Here is a 16,234-nt window from a genome sequence, read left to right on the forward strand (position 1 = left end):
TGACCGTGCCTTCGGGCTTCTGGGCCAGAGGACCTGAAATCCCCTGCCTGACGGATTCTGCTGCTGGGCAGGAATTAGTTCCCACAGCCTCGGACTCCGGGTCCGGTAAAAAGTCTTCTTAGTCAGGGCGAACTCTGCAGCTGCCAGCCCCTGACTCCTTGTAACTGCTGTTTCTTCCTATGCTGTCTCTACTTCTTCTCTTCTTCTACTCTCCTTGTCTGCAGGCTCAAGCCCCTGACAGGGCCTGCCTGTGGAGCAGAGCCCATAGAGCAGCTCTGCTCCCTGTCTTCTCCTCTCAGAACTCCCTACCCTGCCTCAGCCCCAGGTTTATATAGGGGAAGTCCTTCCCCTCCCAAGACTGGGCAGGAGGTGTGGCATGCACAGGATCCCTGACCAAAGGACCTCCCACCTGCTCTCAGACATAACATTACATTACTGTGGAAAACCAGACCCCTGGGGTGCCACACTTATCTCGTCTTTTGGTTTTTATTTTGATTTTTCTACTTTTCTCTTTTCTACAACTACAAATCTGTCGGCTTTCTAATATCGGCTCGTGGACCTGTTGGTTCAACCACATTCACCGTCTCCTATTACTAAATCAGGATCATCACAGTCCAACGTTGTATTAAAATAATTTAATGTCGTCAAACAATAATGAGAATTGTATGAACAGGATATGGAGAGGAGAGTTTCAGAATCGGGTGGATTCAGTCCTCTCTTCCTAGACTTAGACCCGGCGATATAACACAAGAAGCAGAATCATTAGAGCTGCGTCACTTACACCGCAGACAGGAAGTGCGATATAACACAATCATTAGAGCTGCGTCACTTACACGGCAGACAGGACGTGCGATATAACACAATCATTAGAGCTGCGTCACTTACACCGCAGACAGGACGTGCGAGATTCCAATAAACATTTAAAGCTGCTTAGATTAAAAAGGTTATTCCAAAAATCGTCATTTATTCCCTATGGGACTGTAGGGAATAGTCGGGGCTGTAATCTGACAGTCTTATAGACAATGAATAAAGTTGTGGTCTAGCATGTACACCTCCACTCCATTCAATACAGGGCTATGCAGAGCCTGGTTCCTGGGATCTAGGGACCCATTGTCTGGATTGCTAAGGGGGCCAGTGGTTGGACCCCAAACGATGAGTAAGTTTTATTATTGATATGGGACAACTAGGAATTTTGGGAAAAACCCTTTAGTTTTGTAAGAGTCAAGGCTGTGTGGCACCCCAGGGGGTCTGGTTGCCACAGTGGTAGTAATACCATGTCTGGGAGCAAAACAGGGGTTTCCTGGTCAGGAACACAGTACATGCAACACCTCCTGCCCCAGACCAGAAAGGGGAGGATCCTGCCCTTTATAACTGGGTCTGGAGGCGGGGTTAGAGCAGTCTAGTCTAGGCAGTCTAGTCAAGTGTGAGGAGTCAAGTGGGACACGCAGGAGCAAGAAGCCAGGGACTGGAGCTGGAGATAGCTCGTCCTGGACGTTTTACACAGAGGACCGGACACCAGAGTCCAAGTCTGTGGGGATTGCATACCCAGCAGCAGATACCGCAGGGCAGGAGATTGCAGGTCTCCTAGCCCCATCAGAAGCCCGGAGGCTCAGCCACCCGAAAGGACCAATACCTCCACAGAGGAGCGAGGAATACACAAGGCCCGAGTTGCCAGCCATACGGGTGAGCACAGCACGTTACACTCAGGGACATGGGCCGCAACACGACTATAAGCAGGATAGCCAAAGAGTACAGTCAGAACGGCAGGCCTACAACTCCAACTGGCCAGGAGGACTCTAGGATTGCTCCCAGACTGACCAGGCCTTCATCACTAGCTGGTACTCCCGTTGGGGCCCATATAATTGCCAACAGTAAAGACCCTGGGACTGCACTGCAAAAACTCCGTGTTGCCATTACTGATAACTTGCACTACTACCATCATCATCCACACACACTGCCCTGAAGCAACACTCTTCCTGTGGGGAGTTATACTACCCTGCTGCCAAACCATCAGCTTCAGAGGACTGTTCCGCAGCGGCGGTCTCTATTGACTGCATTCCACAGGGGGTGTAGTCGGACATTATAAATAACCTATACATAAATACGCCTTGGATTGACCACCTGGGTCACGGACCGGGTCACCGCCACAGTGACTACAACCCCCAGCATCTACAGGCCCGGCTCTGGGTACCCCACGGCCCAGGGGCGCGTCAGCTGTATGTGTATATATATATATATATATATATATATATATGGATTAGAATGTATATAAGTGGATTACATGAAGTGATAACATTCTATAATATATATATACACAGTATAGACACATATATATATATATAATTAAATCCTCTTATATTTAGTGAAATACTTTTCCACAATTAGACGTCAGAAGCAGAAGCCGTTGTATCATTTCAGTTTCTATTGTTCTTCTCTTTATGACTCTTTACATTCTTATCGGCATATATGTATCAGTACATTACAGCTGGAGATGATTTATTGCCGTTCATGTGATACAAATTAGGCAATGTCTGGAATCCCACTAATGGTTGGACTAGGACGGCCATTATATTAGTGGTCTGCAGGTTCTGAGCCTATAACTCAGATACAACCAGGGGGGAGTACGGGATTTCCAGGAGGGCCGCAGGCAGAACACTTGTATTTCTTATAATATATGATAAACTGTTCTCCGCTGTTTCAGCGCAGTAATAGCCGGGTATTATAGAAAGCCGACTGCTGACTGACACACAAGGTGACATCAATGGTCTCAAGGATTGAACGTTGATCGCTCCATTCTCAGGGGGTCTTGTGTGTAAGGCTATGTTCACACATCATGTTTTTTTCTGCAGCAAAACCTGATCTCTTGCCAGATGTTTGTTCAGGATTTTTCTTGCTGTTTTGCTTATTTTTGCTGTGTTTTTTTCACGGTCCTTTTGTCTCTTAGATGTTTGTACATAACGTTCAGTGAAAACAAGATAAAAATTTCTGGTTTTGGCGCAAAAAACGCTGAAAAAAAACACTGAAAAACCTGACACCTTCACTTTTGGTGCGTTTTTTCAGCGTTTTTTTCACCAACCATTACTTTCAATGGGTAAAAAAACACTGAAAAAAACGCTGAAAGAAGTGACATGCTCTATTTTGCAAAAAAAAAACCCATGATGTGTGCATGAGATTTCTGGAATCTAATAGACTTTGCGGGTACTGCAAGACGCAGCTGAAAATTACCATAAAAAACGCATTAGAAAAAACGCTGAAAAAAAACATGATGTGTGAACATAGCCTAAAGGTTGGTAAAGACTTAAAACATAATGCAATGAAGACTCGTCTGATCCTCACAGTCCTCTACTTCTGAGATTTGTAGAATCTCATTCACACCTTCACTCAAGTGTAGGTACAAAACAGGGATCCAGGTCTCTAATAAATCCACACCTCATCCACCATGAAACTCCAGCTGCCTTCCGTCCAGCGCCGGACTGGGGTGTCTGTGGCCCACCAGGGACATTGACTCCAGGGGTCCACCCACCCGGGCCCACCCTTCAGCTATTTGCAGATACCTGTTCGCCGTTATCCCCATTATATTGGCGGCTCCTGCCCATCACTGTGCGCTCACCAGAAATGCCATGTACAATTACTAGAGTTTGCATTAAAGGGTTTTTATTGGTGAAGTTCTCAGCGATGCACAGGTTGGGAAGGGGATCACTTATTTATTGGTGGAATCCGCGCTGTCAGGAGATTGTGGCACTAAGAGTATTTGGTGAGATTTTCACCTCTGTATTTATAAGACAAATCCAGGAGTGGAGCGATCCGAGGTCATGGTTTATGCATTTCTCACCCACTCCTGGTTTTGTCTTATCAATACAGAGGTGAAAATCTCACCAAATGCCAACTTGCTTTCTCTGGTGAACCTCTGTAACTACATCTCTGCTGCTGTGTAATAGTCACAAGACAGGGAGGGGTTAAACATCCAAGTATTTAATATCTATTGGAAATAAAGAGGTTTCCCCTTATTGATATCAGATAAAACAAATGACCAACCACAATCCACTCTACCAAGACCAATATTACCAGATAGAAGGCAGAAATACCACCATACCGTGACCAGATCACATATTACCACCACATAGTGCCCAAATAATGCCACATACAAGGCACAAATACCGCCACACCATGACCAAAGCACATAATACCACCACATAGTGATCAAATGCTACCAGATACAAGGTATAAATACTGACACACCATGAGACCACATATTACCACCACATAGTGACCGAATAATACCACATAGAAGGGACAAATATCGTCATGTCATGACCAAAGTACATAATGCCACCACATAGTGACAAATAATACTAAAATAATAAAAATTTATAAAAGCTCTGCATATTGGGTCAGTGTACAGGTTATACAGTGATCACCAGTGACATTATACACAGGAGCTCTGTATGTAGTGTCAGTGTACAGGTAATGCAATGATCACCATTGATATTATACACAAGAGCTCTGTATATAGTGTACAGGTTATACAGTGATCACCAGTGACATTACACACAGGAGCTATGTATATTGGGTCAGTGTACAGGTTATACAGTGATCACCAGTGATATTATACACAGGAGCTCGGTATATAGTGTATAATGTACAGGTAATGCAATGATCACCATTGATATTATACACAGGAGCTCTGTATATAGTGTACAGGTTATACAGTGATCACCAGTGACATTATGCACAGGAGCTCTGTATATGGTGTATAGTGTACAGTTAATACAGTGATCACCAGTGACATTATACACAGGAGCTCTGTATGTAGTGTCAGTGTACAGGTAATACAGTGATCACCATTGATATTATACACAGGAGCTCTGTATATAGTGTACAGGTTATACAGTGATCACCAGTGACATTATGCACAGCAGCTCTGTATATAGTGTATAGTGTACAGGTAATACAGTGATCACCATTGATATTATACACAGGAGTTCTGTATATAGTGTCAGTGTACAGGTAATGCAATGATCACAAGTGATATTATACACAGGAGCTCTGTATATAGTGTCAGTGTACAGGGAATGCAATGATCACCATTGATATTATACACAGGAGCTCTGTATATAGTGTCAGTGTTCGTGTATAGGTAATACAAATACTCACAAGTTCTTTATCTGCCGCAGACCGATATATCACATCTTCTATGCAGGACTTATCTCTGCAGAAAATATCATAGTTAGCTATAACTGATCACTTCCAGAGCACAATCCACACTTTTCCCAAGATTTTTACACTACATGAAATGACAAAAAAGCAACATAGTGCGGCACTCCACAGTAACAGTGCTCCAGTGTCATTCTGTGTCAGCGTCTGTGATTGGCTGTTGGGACTGTCACACATATAGAAATGTGAAAATAAATAAATAATAAAACAAAAATGATGTAGCGCTCCGCAGAATTTTTGATTCTCAGCGCAGATAAAGCAGACAGCTACGGGCTGCCACCTCCAGCTGCCTGGCTTTACCGTGGCTGCTGATCAAAAGTCAGGAAAGCCCAATGGGTTTTTTTTAATTTAAAAAAATAATTAAAAAAAAAATGCGCGGGCTCCCGCCATATTTTGATCGCCAGCCAGGCAAAACTAGGCAGCTGGGGGCTAGGATTCGCGTCCAGATGAGCTGCAGGCCTGCGCTGCCTGGGGCGACGCCGGGTCCGTCCTCCACAGTGCGCACAGGAAGCAGTCCCAGGGCGATGACGTCATCACCCTGAGACTGACCTCCTGCGCACGTGTGGCGCCCCTGGGGGTTCGGTCGCCACAGAGGTATTGCACCTCAACCAGAGGTGTGGTATCTCACTCTCAGGTAAGGAAGGAGTACAGCCCAGGACCCTAACACTACATCCACTACACCACATTTACGGGGGACAGGGCGAGATTGCTCCTACGGGAGAGCACAGTCCCTGATCCCTGGCTGAAGTGGGGAGGAACCACTTAGAGAGGGGGAACTATGTAGTGGATGGGTGGAGGACGTAGATCCTGGGAGCACTGTGGTAGGAGGTATAATAGGAAGGAACCATCTTGGTTCAGTCAGTCAGTGGGGAAGTTCCAATCAGTCAGACTGAGGTGCAGGCAGGGGGCAGAGGCTCTGTATGAGCTCTGCTCCATAGGCAGGCCCTGCCAAGAGGCATGAGCCTGGAAAGAGAGAAGAGAGGAAAGGGGAACAGGAAGGCTCCAGGAACGAGGGAAGAAGGGACCCTAGGGGTACGGGCCATGCAGCAAGCCACCCGTATGCCCGCTGCTGCCAGGAGGTAGGGGGGTCAGGCCAAAGAAGTGGAACCGGGTTCCCCAACCAGCAGAGACTACAAGGCTCAACTGGGAACCAGAGGCTGCAGCACTTCAAGTACAGCAGGCCGCCCACACCAGCCACCAGGAAAATAGCCACATAGGGCCAGGGGATGGAACACAAGTCGCCCGCCAAGGCCCGAGGACACTGGATAGAGGTGCCGCTAGGTGTGAGGTTCAAGGAGAGAGGCCAGAGAGGACACACAGAAGGGGGTCCTGCTAAGTGCTCCAGAGCTACCTGGGAGTCGACTGAGCCCCTCACTCGGTAAACACAGGACGACGCGGGAAGTTATAAACCTGCAGTAATAACTTGGAGTGAAAGAACTGTGAGTAAAGACCCTGAGACTGCATTGCAAAGACTCCGCGTTGTCATTACTGATTCCCAGCACTATCACCACCATCATCTCTACACGCTGCCCTGAAGCTACACTCCACCTGTGGGGAGTCACATCACCTAGCTGCACATACCACCAGCCTCAGCGGACTACCAATAACCGCAATCCACAGGTGGCGTAGTCGGACATTGACATTAGTGCACATAGACTACTACCCTGGTTTGACCGCCCTGGGTCACGGACCGGGTCACCGCCACGGTGACTACAACCCCCAGCATCTACAAGGCCCGGCTCCGGGTGTCCCCAAGGCCCAGGGGGCGCATCACACGCGCCGGCAGTATTGCGCTGCGCAGAGGAGGCAGAGGGGCACTGCAGCAGCAGGCAGAGCAGGGAGATCGCTCTCCCTGCTTTGCCGCTGCAGAGGGCCCATCACTAATCATATCGGCAGTGCTGCCGATATGATTAGCGAACCGGGGGGGCCCTTTGTTCTCTGTACAGGTCCCAGGGGGGTAGGGGGTGGGGCTTGGGGGTGTGGCCATCGGGACCCGGGGCCCACTGGGGTTTTCCCGGTCCTCCGGTGGGCCAGTCCGCCCCTGCTTCCGTCTCACCTACCACAAAATGATATAGCAGGAAGACATGTCCTCCCAATAGTGAAGCTCTGTGGAAAGCTTCTCTTATACTTACAGAATAAAGCCTTTTTTTACCTAGCTTACTAGAACTCCTGTTTTGCAATGAGGGTCAAATACCCTAAGATATGTGTTATTTCATCAAATCATGGAGTGTAAGTATAAAATTATGTCATATTAAGATTCAATTGATTCTTTAATAAGTTATTTCTAGAGTACCTCTTTTTAATATATTCATGAATTTATTTAATTTCTATTTATACTTCTTAATTCTATTAGTTTTATTACAAATTTTGAATGACAGGACGGAGACAAAGTTAGGCCTAGCTCCAGGCAGGTCAGAAACTTACTACGCAGAAGCCAGAACCAGGAGGCCCAAAACCTGCTCATTGGGGAGGATCCGGACATACACCCTTCACCCTACAGTGCTCCGGGACGTGCCTGAATTTCCACCAGTAAAAGGTACTGAAGTGACTATCGTGTCCGTCCCTGTACTTGCTCTGGCCCGGCGTAGTCTTTTTGTCCTGCATCCCCGTTCCTATACTGCCCTGAGGCCCAGCTCTACCTGTGGAGAGCAATACCATCAAGCTGCCCTATCATCAGCCTCAGTGGACTGCGCAGCGCTGGTGATCCTCACCAGAAGCCACAGGTGGCGTCACGAACTATTATTTTTACTAAATCAAACCCTTTTTGGGCCGACCACCGCGACATCCCTGAAGGGCAGGCTAAAGGCCCGGGTACCGAGTTATCCCCCATCTTCCTCTGGGTGCTACATATATCTTCCCAGAATTCCTATACTTTAGGGCATCCCCAGAGTCCATGTAACAGATCAGATTTTCCGAGTTTGCATTTTGGACAATGTACCAGACGATCCCTCATTGTTCTAGATACTGGTATGTTGAAGGCCAGTACAGCTCTGTGCAAAATCCTAAATTGTGTGTCTCTCCAGACCTCACTTAAGATGTTTTTCCGTACTGCCTGCCAACCCGCCAGCATTTTTTTCCCGATTTCCTCACCCTCTATTTGTTTGGCCCAGGATCTGAATGTTTTCTCTATGTCTATTTTTCCAAGGATGCCTTTCAGATTTCTGTATATTGCGGATATATTGCATGTACCTGTTCGGTCAAATAATAGATTATCCATTGCATTCCTTCTCGTCTCTTCACTCACATTTATCAAATGCGTCATAATTGTCCCTTTTATTTGTCCGAATTGTTGGAATTGTTGTTCACTTAGCTTGAATTTTAATATTATCTCTTCCCTACTCAGCCACCTATTTTCTTCTTCATGTAGTAGATTAGCTATTTTATGGATCCCCCTCACCCTCCATTCCTGAAATAGTTTGTTCTCTGCTATTTGTTGGAACACAGGATTTCCCCATATGGGTAAATCTCTCGATATTCTCCATGAGAATTTAAGTTTTCTCCTAAGTTCCTTCCATGTAGCTATTGTATCCCGATACACTATTGAGTTTTTTATTTTTTTAGGCATTAGGCTTTGTGGCGTGTGTAATAAGGCGACTAAGTTCCACGGGTACGCATACGATTTTTCCAGGACCGTATCAGAGAACCCACTAGTGTCTTTAAACCAATCTACTATGTGACGGGAAATACACGCTAGATTATATCCTCTTATGTCTGGCAAGTTTACCCCTCCCTCTTCCCTGGAAGCCATCAGTGTATTCAGTTTTATACGAGGTCTTCGACCTCTCCATATAAATTTCCTAATAGCCGAGTATACTTTCTGCACATCTACATGTTTTAGGAGAACAGGAATGGTCTGCAGTGGATACATGAGTTTCGGAAAACTCATCATTTTTAAAAGGTGAATCCTGCCCAATAGACTCAAAGGCAAATTTTGCCACCGTTCTAATTCCTGTTGAATTTTGGAGATGACTGGAGGAAAGTTTAAGTTATATATTGACTCTGGTTTTCTCCCCAGCTTGATACCCAGATATGTTATATGTGTTTTGGATATTGGAATACTGCACATTTCCTTTTCCACCATACTACTTCTGCCTCTATTTGTTAAGTGGAGAATTTCGCATTTGCTTTGATTTAGAGTGAATCCCAAATACCTACCAAAATTTTCCATAAGATCCAGGACCCCTGGCAGATCTCTTGCCACCTCAGCCATGTAAAGTATGATATCGTCTGCGAAATACGAGGCCTTAAGCTTCATGCCCCCTATTGGTATCCCTTCATAAACTTCATGTTGTTCTAGGTATCGCGCAAGGGGTTCTAATGCCAGATCAAACATTAGCGGGGACAAAGGACATCCCTGACGTGTTCCCTTTTCAAGAGGGAAATTTGCCGATAAATGACCTGGGGTTTGAATTCTTGCTGCGGGGTTAGCATATAGGGCTTTTATAACATTTCTGAAGTTTCCCACAAGCCCAATTTTGTCCAAAACTTGACCTACCCAGCTCCACTTCACCTTATCAAAGGCCTTCTCTGCGTCTAGTGTAACCAGAGCCGGCTTACCTCGACTGTTTTCTTCTTTATTTATTGCATCTATGGCTAACAATGTACGTCTTACATTAGTAACTGCACTCCTACCTTTCACAAAGCCCACCTGTGCGGGTGATACTAATGTTGGCAGTATCTCTGCTAATCTGTTTGCCATGAGTTTGGATATTATTTTAAGATCTTGATTTATCAAGGATATAGGTCTATAAGATGCTGGGTCCTCCACATTTTTCCCTTCTTTTGGTATTAAGCTAATATGAGCCACATTAGTGCCCACCAACAGATCCCCCCCCCTGTAACAATTCGTTATACCATGCAGTCAAAGTAGGGGTTATTTGTTGGGACATGACCTTATAAAAATCGCCCGTGAACCCATCCGGCCCAGGTGCTTTTCCAGCTGGCAATCCCCCAATGGTACTCTTCACTTCCCCCTCTGTAATGGGAGCATTTAGCATATTTAACTGTGGCTCTGAGACACAAGGTATGTTCATTTTTTTTAGAAAGTCCTCACCCTACTTGTGCCCTTGGCCTCTTCTATATATAAGTTAGCATAATACTCCCGCAGGGTTGAGTTTATTTCCCTAGGGTTATCCACCATTAGGCTGAGTTCACACGATGCGTATTTCATGCGTTTCCGCGGCGTTTTTGCAGTTGCGTAAACGCATGAAAAACGCATGGTAGAAGGGAAGCAATGTTCCCCAATGGAAATCCGCATGTGCTGTGCCCATGATGCGGATTCTTCCGCAGCGTTAACGCTGCGGTCAAAAATCCGCAGCATGTCAATTAATTTTGCGGAAACGCGGCGATTTTGCCGCCATTGACTTGCATTAGAACGCGCCAATTCTGCAAGACAGCATTTGTACTTGCGTTATTGGCGCGTTCTAATATGCGGATGGTACCCGGGTGTAGAGGAGAGGAGAGTCTCATCCACACCCAGGTACCATTAAAAAAGCTGTAAAAAAAGAATAAAATAAAAAATAATGTATTCTTACTTTCTGTCGGCCCGCGCAGCGCTCCCGCTTGGTTCCCGGCACTTGCAGTGAGTTGTAGGACCTGATCTGACGTCAGAGTCATGTGACGGGTCACGTGACGCTGACGTCGGCAGGTCTTTCAATTCAAAGTTGCCGGCGAGGGAGAACAGATTGAGCAGGACAGCGCGGGCCATCGGAGGTAAGTATATACACTCTCTCGGGTCACACTATATAAATCCATGCTGTTTGCTGTTTGCATGGATTTATATAGTGTGACCTAGTTGTCAAGCACTTTCCAGGTGATGCTAAAATCGCCTGGAAAGCGCTTGTCAATCTGCATGCGGAAACGCATGTGAATCTGCATGTGGATCCGCATGTATTCTGCAGGAAAAACGCATGCACAATCTGCATGCGTTTTTTCTGCCAGGGAGATGCAGAAATTTTCTGCTTCATGTCTGCATCGTGTGCACATACCCTTAAACCATCTCTAGTCTTAAGCTTTAAGATATTACTCTTTCCCTTCTTGCCCTTTGCCAAGTTTGCTAATAGCTTTCCTGCTTTATCTCCAAATCTCCTCAACTCTATTTCCATTTGCGTCTTTCTAAATAATTCTTTTTTTTCCGCCCATATGTCAAAATCCCTTTTGGCCTCCCTCCATTCATCCCTATTTTAGCTGTTTTTTGTTGTTGAAAGTGCAAGCATTTCTCCCTTAATTTCCTACTAAATTCCTCATATTTAGTGTTGGTTGGTTTTTTGTAATGTATGCACATACGCTATTAGTTGCCCTCTCAGGACCGCCTTTCCTGCTTCCCAGTATGTTTGTGGTTTCAGACCATCCGCCGAATTGTGGTAAGAATACTCCTCCCACCATTGCTGTAATATCACTTTAAACCGCTCGTCTCCAAGAAGAAACGATGGGAATCTCCATATGTAGTCCGTTCCCCTTGGATATTGCTCAATTAAATTTAGAGAGATTGGCGCATGATCCGAAATCACCATTTCCTCAATTTTTGACTTTTTGCATCTGTCTAGTAGCCCTCTACTCACCAATATATAGTCAATTCTAGACCAAGTTTGATGTGGGTGGGAAAAGTGTGTAAATTCTCGTTCATTGGGTGATTCCAACCTCCAAATATCCGACAAATCTGTGTCCTCTATGAACTCTGCCAATAGAGTTGATTTCCCACTAGCTTTCCCCCTCTTGTCCTCACGTGACTCAGTCGATCTTCCTCTATAGACTGTGTGTTGTTGTAATCTCCTCCTACTATCATGTTCTTTGTAATATCTTAAAACGTAGTTGTTCAAAAAAAGGTTTTTGCTCTGTGTTGGGCGCATATATATTGATTCCACCAATTTCTTCCTCATTTCTTTCTAGCTTTAGCATTATGTACCTTCCATCTGTATCCCGTTCTACCTGCGTTACTTTGTACGGTAGATTTTTGTGCAGCAATATGAGAACACCTGCCTTTCTTCCCACCCCCTCTGAACCATACACCTCTCCCACCCACAATCTTTTCATCCTAAACATATCTTCATTTCTCAAATGCGTTTCTGCAATAATGCAATATCTGCTTCTAGTTTCTTTACATGTCGCAGAACCATCATTCTTTTAGTCGGGGCTCTAAGCCCCTTTACACCCCATGATACAATGTGCATACTATGATATTTTCATTTTTGATTATATGTTGGCTGCTCACACCAAATAATCACAATTTTGCTCTGACTTACATTCTGTTCCTGCATGTCTCCCCTTTGAACAAAAAACAAGTTAACAACCAACAACAAACAATCACTCAATAGCATTTTTCTGTGACTTCCTTTTTCTGGCTTATTCCCCCACAAGCTCCTCCCCGGCAATATTTCTTTCGTTAAACCACCTCTAAGTTCTTTAAGTGGTCACCCCCTCAAGTGACTACAAATAGGAGAGTCCTTGGGTCGCCAGTCTCATTAAAGTGTCCTTCTCCCTGCTTCATCCCCTCCATAGTGTATTACTTATCTGCTTCAATATCCACTTCCTGGATTATCTTGTGATGTCTGGGTGTTCTTTGCCTTTGGGTCTGTGGGCTCAACCTCCAATTTTCGGATTCCTCTTCTCTCTCTGTACTTTGTTCTGCTTTTCTCCCCTGCTTCGGCGATGTTCCGACCTCTGTTTCATCTTGTCCGTTTTTCCTCAGCAGCTTCGATATGTACTCTTCTGCATCCTTCGGATTTTGAAAGCTTTTTGTTGAGCCATCTGTGTGCCTTACTTTCAATATGGCCGGGTACAGTAATTGGAACTGTATATGATTTTTAAATAGTCTGGAACAACAGTCACTGAACATTCTGCGCCGTTTATTAACCTCCACAGAATAGTCATTGAAAATGATAATTTTGTGTCTTTGAAAAGTTTACGGCTCTCTTCGACGTCTAAACGCTCGCAGAATGTTTTCCTTATCGTTAAAGTCCAAGTACTTGGCTATTGCTTGCCTTGGTCTCTGGTTTGTCTCTGGCGTACTGTTCGGTCTTTGAGGGGCTATTCGGTGCGCCCTTTCTACCCTCCTGTGAGAGGTTATTCCCAGAGCCTCTGGTAAATCATCTTCAAATATTCTCTGAAGTTGTCTGGGCTTGATAGTCTCCGGGAGTCCAACGACCCTTAAATTATTCCTACGTGATCTGTTTTCAAGATCTTCAATGCGATCTACCAAAATATGAACTTGCTTCTGCAGTAAACTGATGTCTTTATCAGCCTGTTCATTTATATCCTCCAGGCGCCCAATTCTGCCTTCTGCCTCCTCTATTCTCACTTCATGTTGTGAGATGTCTTCTTTAAGACCCATCAGCGTCTGTTTCATTGCATTCTCAAGGGAAACTCTTATCTGTGGGGTGAGGTGTTCGATTACTGATTCAGTAAGTTCTTTGTAGTTTATACTGCTGAAGTCTGCCTGCATCTCTCCCATTAGCTGGCCAGACTCTCTCTGTCCTCTCCCATCTTCTCTCACCCCCATCTCCTGCTGGGAGTCTGTACACAATTCCTCCCCTCTTGGCTTCTGTGCTGTCGTCTGTGATAAGGGCAAGTCACACTGAGAATCTTCATTTGTGACCATTTTGGATATCTCCTGAATCTCCCGTCATACCACTCACCGGGGTTTTACTGCTGCGGAGGAGATAACGTTCCATCGGCTGGTTAATCTGCTTCTCACTGTTCTGTGCTTTTGATCCTATGTTTTCTTAACAGGTTTTACTGCTTTGAGGGGGTGAAATCTGCCGGGGCTGCGGAGCTATTTCTTCTTATCGCCTCTCAGCCAGGGCCTGACCGGAAGTCAAAGTCGAGTTATATTTTATCGTCCACCGGTTTTCGCATGGAGCCGGCAAAAATTCAGGAGGTACTGGATTGGAAGCGTCCTGAGGATTTAAAGGCGTTACAAAGGTTTTTGGGTTTCGCCAACTACTACCGCAAGTTCATCAAAAACTTTTCTGTAGTAGCCAAACCTCTGACGGATATGACCAGGAAAGGGACAGACTATTCTAAATGGTCCAGTCCAGCCAGGGAGACATTTAATACCCTAAAGGAGTGTTTTGCATCTGCGCCGATTCGCATACGGCCTGACGTCACTCAGCCATTCATTGTAGAAGTTGATGCGTCTGAAGTGGTGGTGGGGGCTGTTTTGTCGCAGGGTGCGTGTCCTGGTAAATGACGTCGCCCGCTGAGAGAAATTATGACATTGGTAACAGAGAACTGTTGGCAATTAAGTGGGCTTTTGAGGAGTGGCGTCATTTTTTGGAGGGGACATTTCAATCTTGTATATCTAGGGTCTGCAAAACGTCTAACGCCCAGACAAGCAAGATGGGCGTTATTCTTTACCAGGTTTAACTTTTTTGTCACTGTCACGTAAAGGCTGGGGAACAAGGGCATTAAGGCGGATGCCTTATCTCGCTGTTTTCCTGGAGGTGGAGATAATTCTGAACCGATTCCTATACTTCAAAAAGGGGTTGTGGTTGCATCTACAGGTGCTTCTCACAAAATTAGAATATCATCAAAAAGTAAATTAATTTCAGTTCTTCAATACAAAAAGTAAAACTCATATATTATATAGAGTCATTACAAACAGAGTGATCTATTTCAAGCGTTTATTTCTATTAATGTTGATGATTATGGCTTACAGCCAATGAAAACACAAAAGTCATTATCTCAGTAAATTAGAATAATTAACAAAAAACACCTGCAAAGGTTTCCTAAGCGTATAAAATGTCCCTTAGTCTGTTTCAGTAGGCTCCACAATCATGGGGAAGACTGCTGACTTGACAGATGTCCAGAAGGCAGTCATTGACACACTCAAGGAGGGTAAGCCACAAAAAGTCATTGCTAAAGAAGCTGGCTGTTCAATGTTCATAGAGTGCTGTATCCAAGCATATTAATGGAAAGTTGAGTGGAAGGAAAAAGTGTGGTAGGAAAAGGTGCACAAGCAACCGGAATAACCGCAGCCTTGAAATGACTGTTAAGAAAAGGCCATTCAAAAATGTGGGGGAGATTCACAAGGAGTGGACTGCTGCTGGAGTCATTGCTTCAAGAGCCACCACACACAGAGGTATCCAGGACATGGGCTACAAGTGTCGCATTCCTTGTGTCATGCCACTCATGACCAATAGACAACGCCAGAAGCGTCTTACCTGGGCCAAGGAGAAAAAGACCTGGACTCATGCTCAGTGGTCCAACGTGTTGTTTTCAGATGAAAGTAAATTTTGCATTTTATTTGGAAATCAATGTCCCAGAGTCTGGAGGAAGAGTGGAGAGTAGAGATGAGCGTTGTTCTACTCGAACTGTTCGCCAATCTCAAATTCGAGCTGTTTTGGGCGGTGTTCGAGCCGTTCGGCGAACACGAACGATTTGAGAAAAATTCGGCTGTTCGAGGTTATGTTCGATAACTGTTCGTGCACCAAAATCATAACTGGATTTTTTCTCAGTAATGATGAAAAGTAATGTTAATACGCAGTTTGAGTGTACAGCGGGGTGGGGGGAGGGGCAGGGGATGGATCTCTGCAGGAATAATGAAGATCTCCATTTTTTTTTCTCTTTCTCGCATTTACAGTGGGGAGGTGCAGTCTGTCAGCCTATCAGCAGCGCACACACGGAGCGAAGTGCTTTTTTTCACACAAGCATGGGCATGTGTCATTGGCAGTGTATGTCACATGTCCTTGCCCTATAAGACCAAGCCATTTTCCCCGTCACCACCATTTTCTCACTGCTGCAGCTGCGTGTTAGACGGCACCGCTGTTGCTGTGTGCGCTATACCTTGTTAATTTCAAGCCAATTTTCGCACAAATCTACAGATAGCTTGGGAGTAGGGAATAGTTGTGATTGCAGTCCTTTTAAGGACTAGGTTACAGCATTTCCTACGACTTTTATCAGGGAGGTCTGTGCTCTTAAATAGATAGATTGTGGGAGTAAAGACTAATTGTAATTGCAGTCCTTTTCAGGACTAGGTTACATCAGTTCCTATCAGTTTTTGCCAGGCAGGTCTGTGCCAGTG

The sequence above is a fragment of the Phyllobates terribilis genome, unplaced genomic scaffold, assembly GCF_046119375.1.
Source record: "Phyllobates terribilis strain yellow unplaced genomic scaffold, ASM4611937v1 Scaffold_117__1_contigs__length_5270597, whole genome shotgun sequence".
In the NCBI taxonomy this organism is placed as follows: Eukaryota; Metazoa; Chordata; class Amphibia; order Anura; family Dendrobatidae; genus Phyllobates; species Phyllobates terribilis.